Source organism: Canis aureus, chromosome 14 (genome assembly GCF_053574225.1).
Source record: "Canis aureus isolate CA01 chromosome 14, VMU_Caureus_v.1.0, whole genome shotgun sequence".
Classification (NCBI taxonomy): domain Eukaryota; kingdom Metazoa; phylum Chordata; class Mammalia; order Carnivora; family Canidae; genus Canis; species Canis aureus.
This window is the reverse complement of record NC_135624.1, coordinates 62523699-62544523: the sequence shown is the minus strand read 5'-3', so window position 1 is coordinate 62544523 and position 20825 is coordinate 62523699. Positions and strand designations below refer to the sequence as shown.

At 39.4% G+C, this 20825-nt stretch overlaps 1 protein-coding gene across 5 annotated transcripts in view; it reads right to left on the bottom strand.

Annotated features, from left to right (window-relative positions):
- The window catches only part of LOC144283733 (UDP-glucuronosyltransferase 2A3-like), a 34920-nt gene extending 28424 nt beyond the window's left edge, over positions 1 to 6496 (bottom strand). For 2 of the 5 annotated variants that reach the window (XM_077848226.1, XM_077848228.1), the window contains exon 1: positions 5367 to 6492. The gene's annotated coding sequence lies outside the window, so the exon portion shown is untranslated. Of the gene's footprint in view, positions 1 to 5366 lie in introns of all 5 variants that reach the window. The other 3 variants (XM_077848227.1, XM_077848229.1, XM_077848231.1) reach the window with 3 other exon arrangements.
- Positions 6497 to 20825: the final 14329 nt, after the last annotated feature.

Below are 20825 nucleotides of genomic sequence, written 5' to 3'. Positions count from 1 at the left end.
TTATGCCGCTAATGTAGGAGCTGCAAAGTATATCAATCAATTAATAACCAAAGTAAAGACATACTTAGATAATAATACACTAATATTGGGAGACTTCAACACATTGCTTTCTGCAAATGACAGATATTCTAACACAACATCTCCAAAGAAACAAGGGCTTTAAATGATATACTGGGCCAGATGAATTTTACAGATATTTACAAAGCTTTGCATCTGAACGCAACTGAATACACATTCTTCTCAAGTGCACATGGAATTTTCTCCAGAATAGACCACATGTTGGGTCACAAATCAAGTCTCAACCGATACCAAAAGATTGGGATCGCCCCTGCATATTTTCAGACCACAATGCTTTGAAACTTGAACTCAATCACAAAAAGAAATTTGGAAGAAACTCACACACGTGCAGGTTAAAGAATATCCTGCTAAAAGATGAATGGGTCAACCAGGAAATTAAAGAAGAATTAAAAAGATTCATGGAAACTAATGAAAATGAAGATACAACCATTCAAAATCTCCGGGATAGAGCAAAAGCAGTCCTAATAGGTAAATACATGCAATACAAGCATTCCTTAAAAAGTTGGGAAAAAAACTCAAACACACAAACTACCATCACACCTAAAGGAACTGGAGAAAGAACAGCAAATAAAACCTACACCCAGCAGAAGAGAGTTAATAAAGATTCAAGAAGAACTCAATAAAATAGAGACCAGAAGAACTGTAGAACAGATCAACAAAACCAGGAGTTGGTTCTTTGTAAGAATTAATATGAGAAAGGGAGACAGAACATAAAGACTCCTAACTCTGGGAAACGAACTAGGGGTGGTGGAAGAGGAGGAGGGCGGGGGGTGGGGGTGAATGGGTGATGGGCACTGAGGAGGGCACTTGACGGGATGAGCACTGGGTATTATTCTGTATGTTGGCAAATTGAACACCAATGAACACCAAGAAAAAATAAATTTATTATAAAAAAAATTAATAAGATAGATAAACCCTTAGCCAACCTTATTAAAAACAAAAGAGAAAAGACTCAAATTAATAAAATCATGAATGAATTAGGAGAAATCACAACAAATACCAAGGAAATACAAAACATATGATGAGTAGCTATACGCCAATAAATTAAGTGATCTAGAAGAAATAGACACATTTCTGAAAAACCACAAACTACTTAAACTGTAATAGGAAGAAATAAAAACCTGAAGAGGCTGATAACCAAGAAGGAAATTGAAGCAGTCATCAAAAACCTCCCAAGACACAAAAGTCCAGGGCCAGATGGCTTCTCAGAGGAATACTATCAAACGTTTAAATAAGAAACAATACCTATTCTACTAAAGTTCTGGAAAGATGGAAAGGGATGGAATACTTCCAAACTTGTTTTATGAGGACAGCATTACCTTAATTCCAAAACCAAAGACCCCACCAAAAAGGAGAATTATAGACCAATATTCCTGATGAACATAGATGCAAAAATTCTCACCAAGATACTAGCCAATAGGATCCAACAATACATTAAGAAGATTATTCACCATGACCAAGTAGGATTTATCCCCAGGATGCAAGGCTGGTTGAACATTCATAAAACAATCAACATGATAGACCATATCAATGAGGAAAAAAAAAAAAAAAACAAGAACCATATGATCCTCTCAATAGATGCAGAGAAAGCATTTGACAAAATACAGCATCCATTCCTGATCAAAAGTCTTCAGAATGTAGGGATAGAGGGAACATTCCTCAGCATCTTAAAAGCCATCTACAAAAAGCCCACAGCAAATATCATTCTGAATAGGGAAACACTGGAAGCCTTTCCCCTAATATCAGGAACAAGACGGGGATGTCCACTCTCACCACTGCTATTCAACATAGTACTGAAATCCTAGCCTCAGCAATCAGACAACAAAAAGACATCAAAGGCATTCAAATTGGCAAAGAAGAAGCCATACTCTCCCTCTTCGCAGATGACATGATACTGCACATAAAAAACCCAAAAGACTCCACCCCAAGATTGCGAGAACTCATATAGCAATTTGGTAGTGTGGCAAGATACAAAATAAATGCCCAGAAATTAGTGGCATTTCTATACACTGATTGAAGAAAGAGAAATTAAGGAATCAATCCCATTTACAATTGCATCCAAAAGCTTAGGATACATAGAAATAAGCCTATCCAAAAAGATAAAGGATCTGTACCTGAAAAACTACAGAACACTTATGAAAGAAATTGAGGAAGACACAAAGAAATGGAAAAATATTCAATGCTTATAGATTTGAAGAATTAATATTGTGAAAATGTCTATGCTACCCAGGGAAATTTACACATTTAATGCAATCCCTATCAAAATACCATGGACTTTTTTCAGAGTTGGAACAAAAAAATCTTAAATTTGTGTGGAATCAGAAAAGACCCTGAATAGCCAGGGGAATATTGAGAAAGAAAACCAGAGCCAGGGGTATCACAATGCCGGTTTTCAAGCTGTGATCCTCAAGACAGTGTGGTACTGGCACAAAAACAGACATATATCAATGGAACAGAATAGAGAATCCAGAAATGGGCCCTCAACTCTATTGTCAACTACTATTCGACAAAGCAGGAAAGACTATCCACTGGAAAAAGGACAGTCTCTTCAATACATGGTGCTGGGAAAATTGGACAGCCACGTGCAGAAGAATGAAACTAGACAATTCTCTTACACCACACACAAAGATAAACTCAAAATGGATGAAATATCTAAATGTGAGACAAGAATCCATCAAAATCCTGGAGGAGAACACAGGCAATACACTCTTTGAACTTGGCCACAGCAACTTCTTGCAAGATACCTCTACGAAGGCAAGGGAAACAAAAGCAACAAACAAAATGAACTATAGGGACTTAATAAGGATAAAAAGCTTCTGCACAGCAACAGAAACAATCAACAAAACTAAAAGACAACCTACAAAATGTGAAAAGACATTTGCAAATGACATACCAGACAAAGGGCTAGTATCCAAGATCTACAAAGAACTTATCAAACTCAACATCCAAGAAATGTACAACCCAATAATGAAATGGCCAGAAGACATGAACAGAAATTTCACCAAAGAAGCCATAGACATGGCCAACAAGCACATTAGAAAATGCTCTGCATCACTTGCCATCAGGGAAACACAAATCAAAACCACAATGAGATTCTACCTCACACCAGTGAGAATGGGGAAAATTAACAAGACAGGAAACAAGAAATGTTGGAGAAGATGTGGAGAAGGGGAACCCTCTTGCACTGTTGGTGGGAATGTGAACTGGTGCAGCCACTCTGGAAAACTGTGTGGAGGTTCCTCAAAGAGTTAAAAATAGACCTGCCCTACGACCCAGCAATTGCCCTGCTGGGGATTTACCCCAAAGATAAAGATGCAGTGAAACGCCCGGACACCTGCACCCCGATGTTTATAGCAGCAATGGCCACAATAGCCAAACCATGGAGCCTTGCTGTCCTCCAAAAGATGAATGGATAAAGAAGACATAGTCTATATATACAATGGAATATTCCTCAGCCATTAGAAATGATAAATACCCATGATTTATTTCAACATGGATGGAAATGGAGGTTATTATGCTGAGTAAAGTAAGTCAATCAGAGAAGGACAATCATTATATGGTTTCATTCATTTGGGGAATATAAAAATAGTGAAAGGGATTAAAGGAGAAAGGAGATAAAATGAGTGGGAAAAATCAGAGATGGTGACAGAACATGAGAGACTCCAAATTCTGGGAAAAAATCAAGGGGAAGTGGAAGGGGTGGTGGGTGGGGGGTGACTGGGTGAAAGTAGGTGAGGGAGACACTTGACAGGATGAGTACTGGGTGTTATAGAATATGTTGGCAAACTGAACTACAATAAAAAATATACAAAAAAATTTTAAAAAGGAAGTATTACACCGCCAAAAATAATATTTCTATGAATCTGACCAGTCTAGATTCCTCTAGAACTGGTATCATACAGTATTTGTCTTTTTGTAAATGGCCCATTTCACTCAGCATAATGTCTTAAGGTTCATTCATGATGGCACATGTTAAAATTTTCTTCTGAGTATTATTCCATTGTGTGCATATACGGCATTTCATCGACTGATCTCTTCATCAACGGACACTTGGGTTGTTTCTACCTTGTGGCTCTTGTGAATAGCGATGTCAGGAAGATGGGTGTCCTAATTTCAATTCTTTTTTGATATGGACCCATAAGTCTTATTGCTGGACCAAATGATAATTCTATTTATACCTTTTCAGGAGCCTCCATCCCCTTTTCATCAGTGTTATTTATAATAGATCTAATCCCTCTTTCCTTTGGAGTATACAATTGATATGAGATTGATTTCCTTTATCAGTATATTTGTACAAATGAGTGTGCGTTTCTATGTGGATGTGTGTGTTTGTATGTACAAGCAAGAAACAAAGGAGAGCCAGTATGCAGTGTCAAGGAGGAAATGCTCTTAGATGTGTTGGATTATACCTGGATTCTTTATAATGTTATCATGACTAACATAGATTCCTTAAAGGAGGCCACACAGCAGGATATGAACTCACCTTTACTTCTTTATTATTATAGTCCTATTAAACTACTTGTGTTTAGTCTAGGCAGGTTTTCTGAAAAGTTGCTTTTCTTTAGTCATTGGTATTTTATCTCTTTGACTGTGAGCACCAAAAAAAATCATATTGTGATTGAGATGACGTTATATCCTTTTTCTCTTAGCTTCATCATCTATACCTAACCTTAAACTTTGTCAGCATTTCCCAAGCTCTCCTCTTAAAATGCTCTTTAAGGATTAGAGGTTAAGATGTACTGTCGTACATGAATCTGGTTCTACTTTTGGAATTTGCATAAAGTAGCTCTGGATTCCTATTGACACTCCAGAAATATATAGTAACTTACTTCAATGACCATATTTTTGTCTTCCTTAAGTATGACATCTTTTGCCCTGAAATCATATTGTGTAATTAGTGTCTCATTAGAATGTGCTATGCATTAGTGGCAGTGAGGGGAGGGGCCCTGGTCATCCCCACAGTGAGTGCCCAGGGTACCACTTGCACCACAGTGGGAGAGGTACAGCAGGGCTTAGCAGAGATGTGGTCACCCTCCTGAGTAGCTCAATTCAGACTATATAAAGCTCTTGGCAAAGCCGTGTTCTACTGGAATTGTTTTGTAATTATTCTGGCTTGTAGTCCCGGATCCTTGCCAATTTAAGAATATTTACTACTTTGTATGCTAGAATAATTCCTCATTGCTCAACGCACTCTCCTACCAAAAGAGGGAAAGAAGAAACAAAGAAAGAAGAGAAAGAAATAGAAAGGAGCCAAAATTTCCTGGATATCTTATCAAAACTACACGTACCTTTTTGGTTTCGTTTCGTTTCCTTTTGGTCTCTCTGTTTTAAATTCATTATTTCTTATTTTCTCTCTGGAAAATAATGATTAATCCTTCCAATACAAAGAGTATGCTTTCTCATTCTTTCTCATTGTTCTACAGCTTCTCTAAAAGCTTTTTAAAAAAATAGAATAAAGAAAAAGTTTTCAAATGTTGACCTTGTGGACTGTATGGTGTCCAGAGACTTCTTCAAAAGTAGAATTCTACCCAGGGGTGCCTGGGTGGTTCAGTCATTTAAGTGTTCCAGTCCCAATTTCAGCACAGGTCATGATCTCAGTGTTGTGAGGTCATTCCCCCCAGTAGGATCCTACCCTCAGCAGGAAGTCTGATTGGGATTCTCTCTTCCTCATTGTGTCTCTGCCCACCCCCTGCTTAAATACACACATACATACATACAATCGTTTTAAAAAGTATAATTGCACCCTAATGATATTAGATTCACATTAGTTTCCATTTGTAGGTTATACTTCTTGGGAGCGTTTTGTATTAGCAACGGACCACAGGATTCTACCTGACCTTATAATTTAAGCATTCCATAGTATTTGTGAGCTTGAGAGATCACTTCATATTTTCATTCCATCATTTGACTTATAAAAGACAATTTCCGTTGAGGTTGTACAAAGTCACCTTCCTAGGCACTAGGAGAATTAAGATTTCATGCTACCAATTAAAGACATGACTGAGGAGAGCCTGGGTGGCTCAATGGGTTAAGCGTCTGCCTTTGGCTCAGGTCATAATCCCAGGCTCCTGGGATTGAGTCCAGCATCGGGCTCCTTGCTCAGCAGGGAGCCTGCTTCTCCCTCTCCCTTGGCCTGCTGCTCCCCATGCTTGGGCGCTCTCTCTCTCTCTCTCTCTCAAATAAATAAGTAAAATATTTAAATAGAAAAAGAATAAAAACCATGACTTCCCTAAGACTTCACTGTCTTAGGTTGATCCCAACTCCTCTCATTAAATGTTTGGAAACAAAAGTCAAAATAAAGCACGTAGAGCACGTATTTTCACTCTCTCCATGAATGTCATTTGATCAGTTAATTCTGACCGAATAAGAGCTACTAGGAGGGAGGGAGAGGAAGTCCTCCACGGTGTTTCTCAAACGCGTAGCCTGCAGAGAACCGGAGACTGTACACTAGAGGTATTCTCAGGAGCTCAGCCACAGCTCACGCTGGGTCCGACCGCCTCTGCAGGAATGACCTTGAACTCTGATCCTTGTCGTTTTGTCATGAGGTTCTCGTTTAAAGACGCATCTGTACAGTTTATCAAGACAACCAGCACATTTCCAAAGGGTTTCTGGCATTAGTGCAAAAAGGGGCCAAAATGTATGTTTGGGGAGATCACGTGTCCATCTATTGGCCAGTTGCGTCATAGTAACCTCAGTATCCTTCGTCGCCAAAGATGTAGGGTATGTCTCCAACTTACTAGCAGGTTGTTTGTCGGGACCAAGAAGAATGGAAGCTGAAGATGTCAGAACAGTCACTTCACGACCCCTCTGGACAAGTTCATCCAGGAAGGCCTTTATACTGATCCCGTGGCTGTATTCCGTGGCCACAGCAGCACCTTTCCGGGACGACTCCCGGAGCTGAAGGAACAGCTCAGCTGGAGCAGCAGCAGAACTGAAACCCGTTTCATAGACGTTTTGCGTCTTTTCAAATTGCTGTTCCCTGTTGTCACTACTTGTGCCTTCCTTCTTCATTTAGATGTTTGGTCCATTTTGAGTAGTTTTTGCATATGGCTTGAGAGATTTAAAAGAGTGTTCATTTCCTTGTCAAAAATGCATCAGCCATCAGTGTGTGAGAATATTCCTGGTTCTAAAATCTATTCTGTGGCTCCATATGCTTATCTCTGTGCCTGTGTTACTGTAATTTATCATTAGTTTTCTCTTCCGACTTTTTATTTAAATTCCAGTTAGTCAACATACAGTGTAATATTAGTTTCACGTGTAGGACGTAGTGACTCATCACTTACAGACAATACCCGGTGCAGTGTAGTTATTTTTAAAATCAATCAGTGTAATTCCTCCATTTTCATTCAAAGTTATATAAAGGTTGTTGGACTACTTTTAGGTCCCTTGAAATATCTATACAAATTTGAGACTGGCTTGTCAATCCATTGTAAAAGGGTCTGCTGGGATTGTGATAGCGAAGGAGATGGTGTTGGACTGTGTATCAATTTGTGGAGAATTACTATTACAACAATGTTGTTTACATCCATGAATATGAGGTGTCTTCCTTTTAGAAATTTTAAAGTATCTTCCTGCAATGTTTTGTAGTTTCCCCAGTACAGACTTTACCCTTTCCTTGTGAAATTGATGAGGCATTTTGTTCTTTTGATGGTGCTATAGTGGGGATTGTTTTCTTAATTTCATTCTGGATTGTCTATTGCACTTGTGTATAGTATATTTTCTAGTGAATTCTCAGGGTTTTTCTCTACATAGGATCCTGTCACCTCTCCATTGATATAGTGCGATGTCTTCCTTTCCAACGTGGATTTCTTTATCTTATTTTCTTGGCTAGTCATTTGGTTTGAACCTTCAGTACAACTGTTGAAGAGACGCGTTGAGGGTGCATGTCCTAATCGATGTCCTATTCTCCTTTGTTGTCTTAGAAAGAAAGCATTTAGTCTTAACCATAAAGTATGCCGTCAGCAGTGGGGTTTTTGCAGATGCCTTTTATCCATTTGAGGAGGTTCATTTCTATTAGTAGTTTACTGAGTATTTTTATCACAAGGGTATTGGACTTTGTAATGATTTTCTGCATTTATTGAGATAATCATGCGGTCTTTGTTTTTCAATCTCTTGGTATAGGGTGTAGTAATAATTGGTTTTGAACTGTTAAAGCACCTTTTGCATTCCTGGGATAAATCCCAGTTTTCCTTGGTGTATGATTTCTTTTGCATACACCTTGCATTTGGCTTGGCTTCCTTGCATTTTGTTGAGGACTTTTGTTTCTGATGTTAATTTTATCTAAGTCCAATTAATTAACATCTAATGTATTATTGGTTTCAGAGGAAGAAGTCTGTGATTCATCAGTCTTACACAATACCCAGTGCTCATTATACCACATGCCCTCCTCAATGTCCATCACCCAGGCACCCCATTCCCCCACCCACTTCCCCTCCAGTGACCTGCAGTTTGTTTCCTATGATGAAAAGTCTCATGGCTTTTCTCCGCTCTGATTTTGTCTTGTTTAATAATTTTTTTCCGCTCTTCTCCTATGTTCCTCTGTTTTGTTTCTTAAATAACACATATGAGTGAGGTCATAAGATAATTACCTTTCTCTGATGGACATATTTCACTTAGTATAATATCCTCTAGTTCTATCCACATCATTGCAAATGGCAAGATTGCATTTTTGTGATGGCTGAGTGGTATAGTCCGTTGTATATATACACCACATCTTTGTCCATCCATCTTGGTGAACGTCTCAGCTCTTTCTATAGTTTGGCTATTGTGGCCATCACTGCTATAAATATCCGAGTACAAGTGTCCCTTTATTCACTACATTTGTAACTTTTGGGTAAATACCCAGTATTGCAATTGCTGGGTCATAGAGTGGCTCTATTTCACCTTTTTGAGGAACCTCCAACCGTTTTCGAGAGTGGCTGCACTGGCTTACATTCCCACCACAAGAGGGTTCTCCTTCTTCTGCATCCTTGCCAACATGTGTTGTTTCTTGACTTGTTAATTAGGCCTTCTGACCCGTGTGAAGTGGTATCTCATTGTGATTTTGACGTGAATCTCCCTGATGGCTGGTGATGTGGAGCATTTGTCATGTGTCCGTTGGCCATTTGTATGTCTTCTTTGGAGAAATGTCTGTTCCTGTCTTCTGCCCATTTCTTGATTGGATTCTTTATTCTTTGGGCCTTGAGTTTGATACATTCTTTATAGATTTTGGATACTAGCCCTTTATCTGATAAGACATTTGCAAATATCTTGTCCTATCCTGTAGGCTGTCTTTTGGGTTTTGTCCACGGAGTCCTTTGCTGTGCAAAAGTTTTGTTTGTTTGTTTCTATCTTGATGAAGTCCCAATAGTTCATTTTTGCCTTTGTTTCCCTTGCCCTTGGAGAGCGGTCAGGCCAGAGCTGCAGCCACGGTCAAAGAGATTTCTGCATGCATTTTTCCTCCAGGATTTTGATGGTTTCCTGTCTCGCATTTAGGTCTTTCTATTTGTGTGTGTGGTGTAAGAAAATGGTCCAGTTTCATTCTTTTGCATGTGGCTGTCCAATATTCTCAAAACCACTTGTTGAAGAGACTGTTACCATTGGATATCCTTTCCTGCTCTGTCAAAGATTAGTTAACCATAGAGTCGAGGGTCCATTTCTGGGTTCTCTATTCTGTTCTTTTGATCTCTGTGTCTGATCACCATATTGTCTTGATGATTACAGCTCTGTAACAGAGCTTAAAGTCTGAAATTGTGATGGCCCCAGCTTTGGTTTTCCTTTTCAAGAGTCGTTTGGCTATTTGGGGTCTTTGCTGGTTCCGTCCAAATTTTAGGATTATTGGTCCCAGCTCTGCGAAAAAAGTGGATGGTATTTTGATAGGGACTGCATGGAATGTATAGATTACTCTAGGTAGCATAGACATTTTAACAATATTTGTTCTTCCAGCCTATGAGCGTGGAACCTTTTTCCATTTCTCTGTCTTCCTCAGTTTCTTTCATGGGAGTTCTCTAGTCCTCTGAGTACAGGTCTTTTGCCTCTTTGGCTAGGTTTATTCCGAGGCATCTCATGATTTCGAGTGCAATTACAAATGGGATTGACTCCTTAAATCCTCTTTTTTGCTGTCTCATTGTTAGTGTCTAAAAATGCAACTGATTTCTGTGCATTGATATTATATCCTGCCACTTTGCCCAATTCCTGTATGAGTTCTAGCAATGTTGGGGTGGGGTCTTTTGGGCTTTCCACATAGAGTATCATGTTGTCTGCAAAGACTGAAACTTTGACATTTTCCTTGCTGATTTAGATGCCTTATATTTCTTTTTGTTGTCTGATTGCTGAGGCTAGGACTTCTAGTACTATGTTGAACAGCAGTGGTGATAGCGGGCATCCCTGCCATGTTCCTGACCTTAGGGAAAAAGCTCTCGGTTCTTCCCCATGGAGAATGATTGTTGCCTTTGGGTTTTATACATGGCTTTTATAATACTGAGGTCTGTTCCCTCCATCCCTACACTGTGAACAGTGTAATCAGAAGGAGGACTGTACTTTGTCAAATGCTTTTTCTGCATCTATTGAGAGGATCATATGATTCTTGTTCTTTCTTTTATTAATGTGGTGTATCACTTTGATTGATTTGCAGATGTTGAGCCATCCCTGTAGGCGAGGAATAAATCGCACTTGGTCGTGGGGAATAATCCTTTTAATGTACTATTGGATCCTAGTATCTTGGTGAGAATTTTGGCATCCATGTTCCATCAGGGATATTGTTCTAGAATTCTCCTTTCTTAGTGTGGTCTTTGTCTGGTTTTGGGATCCCTCATAGAAAGAGTTTAGAAGTTTTCCTTCCATTTCTATTTTTGGAAATAGCTTCAGAAGAATAGATATTAATTTTTCTTTAAATGTTTGGTAGAATTCCTCTGGGAAGCCATCTGGCCCTGGACTCTTGATTGTTGGGGGGTTTTTTATTTCCTTTGTGGTTATGGCTCTTCAGTTTTTCTATTTCTTCCTTTTTCAGTTTTGGTCGTATATACTTCTCGAGGGATGCATCCATTTCTTTCAGATTGCCCAATTTGTTGGCATATAGTTCCTCATAATATGCTGTTATAATTGTGTGTGTTTCTTTGGTGTTGGTTGTGATCCCTCCGCTTTCATTCTTGATTTTTTTTTTTTCATATGGGTCCATTCTCTTTTCTTTTGGATAAGTCTGGCCAGGGGTTTATTGATCTGATTAGTTCATTCGATACCAGCTTGGTTTTGTTGATCTGTTCTACTGTTCTTAGGTTTCTAGTACATTGATTTCTGCTCTAATCTTTGTTATTCTTCTTCTGCTGGGTTTAGGTTTGATTTGTGTTATTTCCCTTTTCAGGATAAGATTCGGTTGTGTATTTGAAACTTCTAGTTTCTTGAGAAAGGCTTGTATTGCTCTATACTTCCCTCTAAGAGCCGCCCTTTGCCACATCTCACAGGCTTTGAACAGTTGTGTTTTCTTTTGCGTTTATTTCCACGGAGTTTTTTTTAATCTCTAATTTCCTGATTGGCCCAATCGTTATTTTAGTAGGATGCTCTTTAGCCTTCACGTATTTGAGTTCAAGTTTCCTCTTGTGACTGAGGTCCAGTTTCAAAGCATTGTTTTGTGAAAATATCCAGGGAATGATCCCAATCTTTTGGTACTGGTTGAGACCTCATTTGTGACCCTTTATGTGATCTATTTTGGAGAATGTTTCATGTGCACTTGAGAAGAATGTATTCTGTTCCTTTAGGATGAAATGTTCTAAATAGATCTGTTAAGTCCATCTGGTCCAACGTGTCATTTAAAGCCCTTGTTTCCTTGTTGGTCTTCTGCTTAGATGATCCATCTGTCTGTTGCAGTGAGGGGGGTGTTAAAGTCCTCTACTATTATTGTGATTATAGGTGTTGTGTTTCCTTAACTTTGCTATTAATTGGCTTGTGCAACTGGCTGCTGCCGTGTTAGGGATATCAATATTACAGTTGTTAGATCTTATTGCATAGACTTTTTAATCATGATGTGGTATAAAAAATTAGGATATTACTGTCCTTTCTCATCTCCTATTAACATCTTTGGTTTAAAATCTAATTTGTCAGCTATAAAGATTGCTACCTCGGTTTTCTTTTGATGTCCATTAGCATGATAAATAGTTCTCCACCCCCTCATTTTCAATCCGGAGGTACTTTTAGGTCTAAAATGAGGCTCTTGTTGACAGCATATCAATGAGGCTTGCTCTTTTGTCCAGTCTGATACCTGTTTCTTTTGATTGGGGCATTTAGTCCCTTCACATTCAGGGCAACTGTTGAAAGATATGAAATTAGTGCCATAGTGTTACTTGTAACGTTACTGTTTCTGTATATGGTTTCTGTTCCCTTTTGGCCTACGTGACTTTGGGGCTTGTTCTTTGCTTAAAGGATCTTTTAAAATACTTCTTGTAGGGCAAGTTTGGTGATCACAAAAACTTTTAGTTTCTGGAAACTTTTTCTCTCTCCTTTTATTTTGATCGAGATCTTAGCTGCTGCATATTTTTCTCATCTCACACCTTGAATATATCATGCCAGTTCTTTCTGGCCTCACAGGTCTCTGTGCATAGGTCTGTTGCCAGTCTAATGTTTCTACCCTTGCAGGTTACAGACCTCTTGTCCTGAGCTGCTTTCAGGGTTTTCTCTTGGTCTCTGAGATTTGTAAGTTTCTCTATTATAGGTCAGGCTGTTGACCTATTTTTATTGATTTTGAGGGGATTCTCTATGACTCTTGAACTTAGATACCTCATTCTTTCTCCACATTAGGGAGGTTCTCTGCTATAATTTTCTCCAATATACCTTTTGCCCCTCTCTCTTTCCGGCTCTTCTGGGATTCCAGTGTTTCTAATACTGTTTTGCTTTGTGGCATCACTTATCTCTCGAACTCTCCCCTGCTGATCCAGTACTTGTTTATCCCTCTTTTCCTCAGGGACTCTATTCTCCATCATTTTATCTCCTAGATCAGTATTTCTCTCTTCTGCCTCATTTATCCTAGCAGTTGAAGACTCCATTTTTGATTGCATCTCATTAATAGCCTTTTTAATTTCGACTTGATTGGATCTCAGTTCTTTTATTTCTCCAGAAAGGGGTTCTGTAGTGTCTTGCATGCTTTTGCAAGCCCCACTAGTATCTTTATAAACATCATTCTGAACTTTAGGTCCAATATCTTACTTATGTTCATATTGATTAGGGCCTGACAGTCAGTGCTGCTTCTTATTCTCTTTTTTCTTCCTCTTCCTTTTTTTTTTAAAGAGATTTTATGTATTTACTTGAGAGAGAGAGATAGAAAGAGAGAGAGACAGAGATAGTGACAGAGAGCATGAGCAGTGGGGAGAAGTTGAAGCAGGCTCTCTACTGAGCAGGGAGCCTGACACAGGTCTCGATCCTTGGACTCTGGGATCATGACCTGGGCCAAAAGCAGATGCTAAACCAACTGAGCCACCCAGGTGCCCCTCTTGTTCTCTTTTTTGAGGTGAGTTTTTCCATGTTCTTGTTCTACCCAGAGAAGAATAGATACATGAGGGTTAAAATACTAAAATGGCAAGAACAACCTCAGAGAAATAGACACAAAACAAATCAGAAGAGACCCTGAACCGAGAGAGAGAGAGACAGAGAGAGAGAGAGAGAAAATAACCACAGAGGTGAACAGAATAGAAAAAAGCACTAGATCCTCTGTGTATATTGGTCCATTTGTTAGAAAACTAGATCCCAGACTTCTAAGGAAAGGAAAACATATCACGAAAAGAATTAAATACAATGAAAGGATAGAATGTAACAATAAAAATTAAAAGACAAAGAAAGGGAAGGAATAAACAGAAAGCTGAACAGAAAGGAGCAATGCAGGGTATCCTGACTATATTTTGGTTGGGTTTTGTATCTCAAAATTGCAAGGGAATGAAAAATAAAGTTAATCCCTTGAACATGTAAGTGTAAAAATGAAACTTAAGGAAGACTTTAACAAAACAGGAAAAATAAAATAAAAGAATAACGAAACAAAACAAAAAGAGTGAATATGATCAGACAGGTGAAGAGAATACAGCCATACACTAGAGTCTGGGTGTATTTCTGTCTATTAGAAGAAAGTGCATCCCAAAATTTTAAAGAAAGGAAAAAAAATCCTGTATATATATATATATATATATATATATATATATATATACACATACACACACACACACACACACACAAAGGATATATATGTATACGTATATATGTGTGTATATATATATATATATATATATATATATATACAGGATAAAATTAAATACAATGAAAGGGTAGAATGGAACTAACCGTAAAAATGAAAATTAAAAAAAGATTTTTAAAAAGTTGATAAAATAACAAATTGGTTGAGAAAAATAGAGGAAAAATAAAATTGAAAGACTAAATAATAGTAGGGGGGAGATAAAAATACAACCGTGCATTCTATATGCTGTATTCCCCTAGTGCCTGCGTTTTGCAGGTCTCAGTGTTTGGTAGACTTGATCTCGGCTGGATGTTCCTGCTGAACTTCTGGGGGGAGGGGCTCGTTGCACTGATTCTCAGGTGTCTTTGGCCCAGAACCCTTGCCAGGGGGCCAGGCTAAGTCATGTGCTCAGGATTGCTCTAGGTGGCTTTTGTTCCCTGAAGGCTCTCTGCACAGCTTCAGGGGATGGACGTGCAAATGGTGGCCTCCCAGTCTCCAGCCCTGGAGCCAAGAGCTCATGAGCCCACTGTTCAGTGCGCCCTCAGGGAAAAGCATACACTCACTCCTGTCTCCCTGGTCCCTGTCCACACTCTGTGTTCACCCAGACTGTGACTGTTTCTATCTCAGGCACATGACCCCTGTTTTGAGTCTCCAAACCACGCAGACTCCCATGGCGCTCCCATACATGCTACTCCTCCTGGGGGAGGGAAGGGCATCTCACTGGTTCTGCTACTTGTTGGGCCCCTGCTTGGAGATTGGGCATGCATTCTGTGCAGGGTTCGTGGTTTATGGCCACCCTGAGCTGCCGGCCCGCTTCTGGACTTGCTGATTGTGCCCAGTTTCCCCCACACCTATGCCCCGGAACTCCTTCACACTAGGGCATCCCCAGTCTTCCTGTGACCCCCAAGGAGTCTATGACCCCACCTAGGATTCCGCCCCTGCTTCACCACCTGAGCAGCTCTCAGGCCAGGAGATCCCTCACCAGAGCAGACTTCAAAAAGTTCTGATTTTGTGCTCTGCTACCCTACCACTTTTCAGCAGCTGGCTGCCAGAAGCTGCCTACCCCTGGGGTTTATCTTCTCATGTATCACCTCAGATTCACCTCTCTGCACCTTCGGCGTTGCAGAAAGTTGTCACTTTTGTAGAGTTGCAGCTATTTTCTTAGATCACCAGATGAGTTATCAGGTGTTCAGAATGATTTGATAGCTATCTAGCTGAATTCCTAGGATCAGATGAAACAGGTCTTCTACTTACCTATGCAGATTTTCTTTTTCATCTTGAGTCTACTCAATAGTTCATATTTTCTGCACCTACTAGCATTGGAGTTTCTGTTGCAATGAGTTGAGTGGGTGATAAAAAAGTGGGTCATATTTCAAATGTTATAGGTTCTTGTTGATCTTTTTTCCTTTCTAAGTTTTTATTGAAATTCCAGTTAGGTAACATACAGTGTAATATTAGTTTCAGGTATAGAATTTAGTGATTCCACAGTTCCATAGAACATCTGGTGCTCATCACATCAGGAGGCCATTTAACAGCTCCCATTTAACCTATTCCTCAGCCACTTCCCCTCTGGTAACCATCAGTTGGTTCTCTATGGTTATGAGTGTGTTTCTTGGCGGGGGGTGGGGGGGTGGGGGATACCTGCGTAGCTCAGATATTTAAGCATCCACCTTCTGATTTCAGCTCAGGTCATGATCTCAGACTCTTGAGATCAAGCCCTGTGTCGGGCTTGAAGCTAGCATGGAGCCTGCTTAAGGTTCTCTCTCTCTTTTCCTTTCTCTGCCCCTCCCCCCTCCCCCACCCCTTTCTCTCTTTTTTTTTTTTAAGTGTCTGTTTCTTGGTTTTCAGCTCTTTGAATCCCATTCTCACTGTTTTATTACCATGTATTAGCAAATAGTATAAATATTTCTTTATTTGCTGTAGGTTCTTACAAGAATTCCTAGAGACTTTATTTTTTATGGTAAAATCCATGTAAAAATGTTAAATTCCAGTATATTTAATGTAAATTAGCTTCCGGTGTGCTATATAGGGATTCAATAATTCTTTTTCTTTTCTTTTCTAGTTTTATTTAAATCCTAGTTAACACACATTGTGATATTATTTTTAGGTGTACGATTTAGTGATTCAGTTCTTAAACACAACACCCAGAGACCATCACAGCAAGTGCTCTCTTCATACCCATCACCTATTTACCCATTCCTCTCCCACCCAGTATGTGATCTATTCTGGAGAAGGTCCCATGTGCACTTGCAAAGAATGTGTACTCTGCTGCTTTAGGGTGAAACGATCTGAGGATATTTGTGAAGTCCATCTCGGCCAGTGTGTCATTCAAGGCCATTATTTCCTTGTTGATGTTCTGTGTTAGGTGATCTGTCCATTGCTCGGAATGTGATGTTAAAGTCCCCTATTGTTATTGCTTTGTTATCACTGAGTTCCTTTATGGTTGTTATTAATTGTTTTATATATTTGGGTGCTCCCAAGTTGGGGGCATAAATATATACAATTGTTAGATCTTCATGTTGGGTAGTCTCCTTTATTATGATATACTGCCCTTCTTTATCTCTTTTTACAGTCTTTAAGATCTCGTTTGTCTGATGGAAGTATTGCTACTCTGGCTTTTATTTTTTGAAATATTCATTTGCATGTTAAATGTTCCTCCAACCCCTCACTTTCAATCTTCAGGTAATGTTAAGCCTAAAATGAGTCTCTTGTAGTCAGTCTACAGTTGGGTCTTTTTTTTTTTTTTTTACAATTTAGTTCATTTACATTCAGAGTAATTATTCATAGATATGTACTTAGTGCTATTTTTTTTGCTTGTTTTTTTTTTCACTGATTCCTGAGATTCTATCTGTTTGTTGCTAGTCTTTGACAGTTTTAGAATTTTTTTCCCACTGAAAAGAGTCCCATTTAATATTTATTGTGGGACTGGTTTAGTGGTCATGAACTCCTCTAGGTTTTTTGTTTGTTTGTTTTGTTTTTTTGTCCTGGAAACTTTTCATTTCTTCTTCTATTCTGAATGGAGGCTTTGCTGGATAGAGTATTCTTGGCTACATATTTTTCTCATTCAGCACGTTGAATATACCATGCCACTCTCCTCTGACCTGCTAAATTTCTGTAGAGAAATCGGTTGCTAACCAGTTTCCTCTTCCGTTAGAGGTTAGGGATTTCTTTTCCCTTGGTGCTTTCAAGATTCTTTCTTTATTTTTGTGTTTTGCAAATTGTATTACAACATGCCTTAGTGTTTCCCTGCTTTTGCTGATTTAGATGGGAGTTCTCTGTGTCTCCTGGATTTGGGTGTCTGCATCTTTTCCCATATTAGGGGAGTTTTCAGCTATAATTTGCTCAGATAAACCTCTGCCTCTTTTTCTATCTCTTTTTTCTGGGACTCCTACATTATGCACATTATTACACTTTATGGAGTCACTGAGTTCCCTAAGTCTACCTTCCTGACCCAATATTTTTCTTCCCCTCTTCTTTTCAGCTTCATTATTTTCCATTATTTTATCTTCTGTATCACTTATTCATTTTTTCTGCTTCTTCCATCCTTGTGGTCAAGCCCATGCAGTGGGTTTTGCATCTCGTTTATAGCATTTTTCATTTCAGCTTGACTAGTTTTTAGGTCTTTTATCTCTGTGGTAAGGGACTTTCTGGTATCTTCTAAGTTTTTCCCAAGGCCAGCTCATCTCTTTGTGATTGTTGGTTTAAAATCTTGCCCAGGCATATTCCTTATATCTCTGTTTGTTAGATCCCTGGCTGTGATGTCGTCTTGTTTTTTCTTTTGGGATGAATCTCTCCATCTTGGCATTTTGTCTAGGTCTCCATCTTTGTGTTAGGAAAGCCATTTTGTTTCCTACTCCTAAGAATAATGACTGTATTAAGAAGAGGTCACATACTGTCCAGGGCCCGGTGCTTTGGGGAACGTTTCAGGTGTATGCTGTGTGCATTCCTAAATTCCAGTTATTTTCAAAATGTAACATTTGTAAGTTCCCAGTTTTTAGTCTATTTCTTAATTGTAGTTTTGTTACTAATGTATAATTTTTAGAAAGTGTAGAAATGTCATTTCAGAGTTCTTTCACTGCATAACAAACTGCCTTCACGTATAGAGGCCTACAACATCAATAATCTTTTAATTATTATCTCTCATAATTCTGGGTGTCAGCTGGCCTCAGCCAGTAGGTGGTTCTTCGGGTTGGTTCTTGGGTTTCTCAGGTGGTTACAGGCATAGGGTAGATGAGGTGTAATCACTGGAGGATGTTCATTCACACCTCTAGTGATACTTTGGGAATAGTCAAATTGCTGTGGAGCTGGAGCAACAGAGTTTCTAAGGCACAACTTTGTAATGTCTCCACCACTTAGCCTTCATCATGGGTTCTTGGGGTTTGGCACAGGGTTCTAAAGTGAGTGGACTGAGAGAGAGAGGAGGGGGGATGGAGGGAAAAAGGGTGAATGAGAAAGTGAGAGGTAAAGAATGTATTGCCTCTTTTATGAGAGCCTGGGAAGTTAAGCTGTATCACTACACTGCATTCTTTTTGTTGAGACTACTGCGAGGCCTGCCGAAGGTCAAGGGGAGGAGACACGATGGGAGCATTGTCATGGTATTGGTAGTCATATTTCAAAATCACCATGAATATAATCTTTTGAAGCCAGCCAACAGAGGTTACTAAGCTACTATAAAATTCATGAAATACTGACGTGAAAAACACGGTAAAACAGTTAAGAATTGTTGAACTTAGATCTTCACATGTATTGAAACTTTTAATAAATACTCTCATATATTTATCACTAGTTATTTTAGAGGAAAGATTTCTTAAACAGGAAAGAAGGAAGAAGGGCCCGAATTTGTAATAGAAGATGGTCCATCAGATTTTGGTCAATTAAATATTCTGAATGACACTACTGAGCCGATAGCACAATATCAAAGTGCTGGAACTTGACATCTTGCATCAATATGTTTATTTTGTTAACAAATTTATTATTCCATATAATAGGCATATGAAAATCATGTTGTGAAATGTCAAGAAATGAAGACATATGTAAATATTTAAATTATCATAATATGATATCCTGTCTGTTTTGTGTATATAGAAACTTACATACATTTTATTTTATTTCCAAAAGAGAGTATCGTGCTTGTATAGTTTTCCTGGAACTTGTTCATGTAGCAATGTGACATGGAGATCATGCAAAAATGCTGCCTGTCACCACATCTTCGCCGTAATTACTGTATACATTACATCTCTCATCGAATGTGTTTTTGGTATATATTTAGGTACTTTAGGGAATATGCTGTACATCAATGTGTATGTGTGCATTTCTAGATGGCTGATTCCTAGATGTGGAATTGCAGGGTTAAATAGCGTGTTTACATCTTATCGGAAAAGCATCATACTACATTGTACTTCATAAAAATAGTGTTCTCAGATTCTTTCTCCCCCTCTTTTAGCAGAAGGAAATTTCTTAATTTGCTAAAGCGTATTTATCTATCGTGAAGCAATAACAGGCAATATTGGTGAAATAGTCAAAGTTTTTCACCTGAGATTGGGAAGGAGACAAGAGTGGTGACAATTGCACTTCAGCTCAAAATTGCATGTGGGGTTCTGAGCATACAGGAAAGCCAAAATAAAGGCCACAGATTGTGTTAGGAGAACAGGTCCCTGGGAGGCAGAAGGTCGGGACTTGGACTGGAAACTTGCAAAGCAAGCCAAACCTAGTGGAGAGTTTAGAAAATGTTGCATGTGTACAACACACAGTGGACCCTGAAGCTAACCTGAAGGAAAACCATCAGCCGTTTAGAGAGAAGCTACAGAATGTTGACGCGGTTCCCTTTTCTCTCTTTGGCATTAATTCAAAATATTCACTAGAAGGACCACTTCGCGGAGAACTGAAACAATTCCCATTCTAAGTGCTTACTTCTGTAGGACTTCGTCTACCACTTGAAGCAGAAAGAAAAGCCAAAGAACTTCTTCGTGGAGCGAAGCCGCTGCCCTTCAGCGTCTGTCACTGCTCCAGGCCAGGAGCCAGGGGAGGCTCCCAGGGCCACGGGCCGGCCCGGCCGCTCCCTGGAGAGAGGCCCAGGCCCCGGGGTCCCCGGTACTTGGACAGTCTGCAGAGGCTGAGGACCCCAGGGGACCCCAGCACCCGACATCCATCTGCAGGCTGGTCACCATCCTGGTGGGAGGGGGCCAGGGAAGAGGAAGCTGTGGCAGGCCTGCCAGAGGCGTGCTGGGCTTGATCCCACAACTCTGAGACCATGACCTCTGCTCAAACCGAGAGTGAGTAGCTTAATGGACTGAGGTGCCCAATAGCTCAGTTTTATAATAGGAAACAGCTGCTATATTTCTAAATTCACCGACATTGCACAGGATACTGACAAGGTGGTTGAAGGCCATCAACTTGCCATGTCCTAGGGTAAGGAGTGATGCTCAGGCTGGGTACACCATAAAAGCCCAGGAGAATTAGTGGTCACCCAAAACAAAATGGATGGAAAAGTCATTTTATACAACTTTAACTATCTGTAGTTTCTCTAGCAAAGGAAGAAATGACAAATTTTGCACCAAAA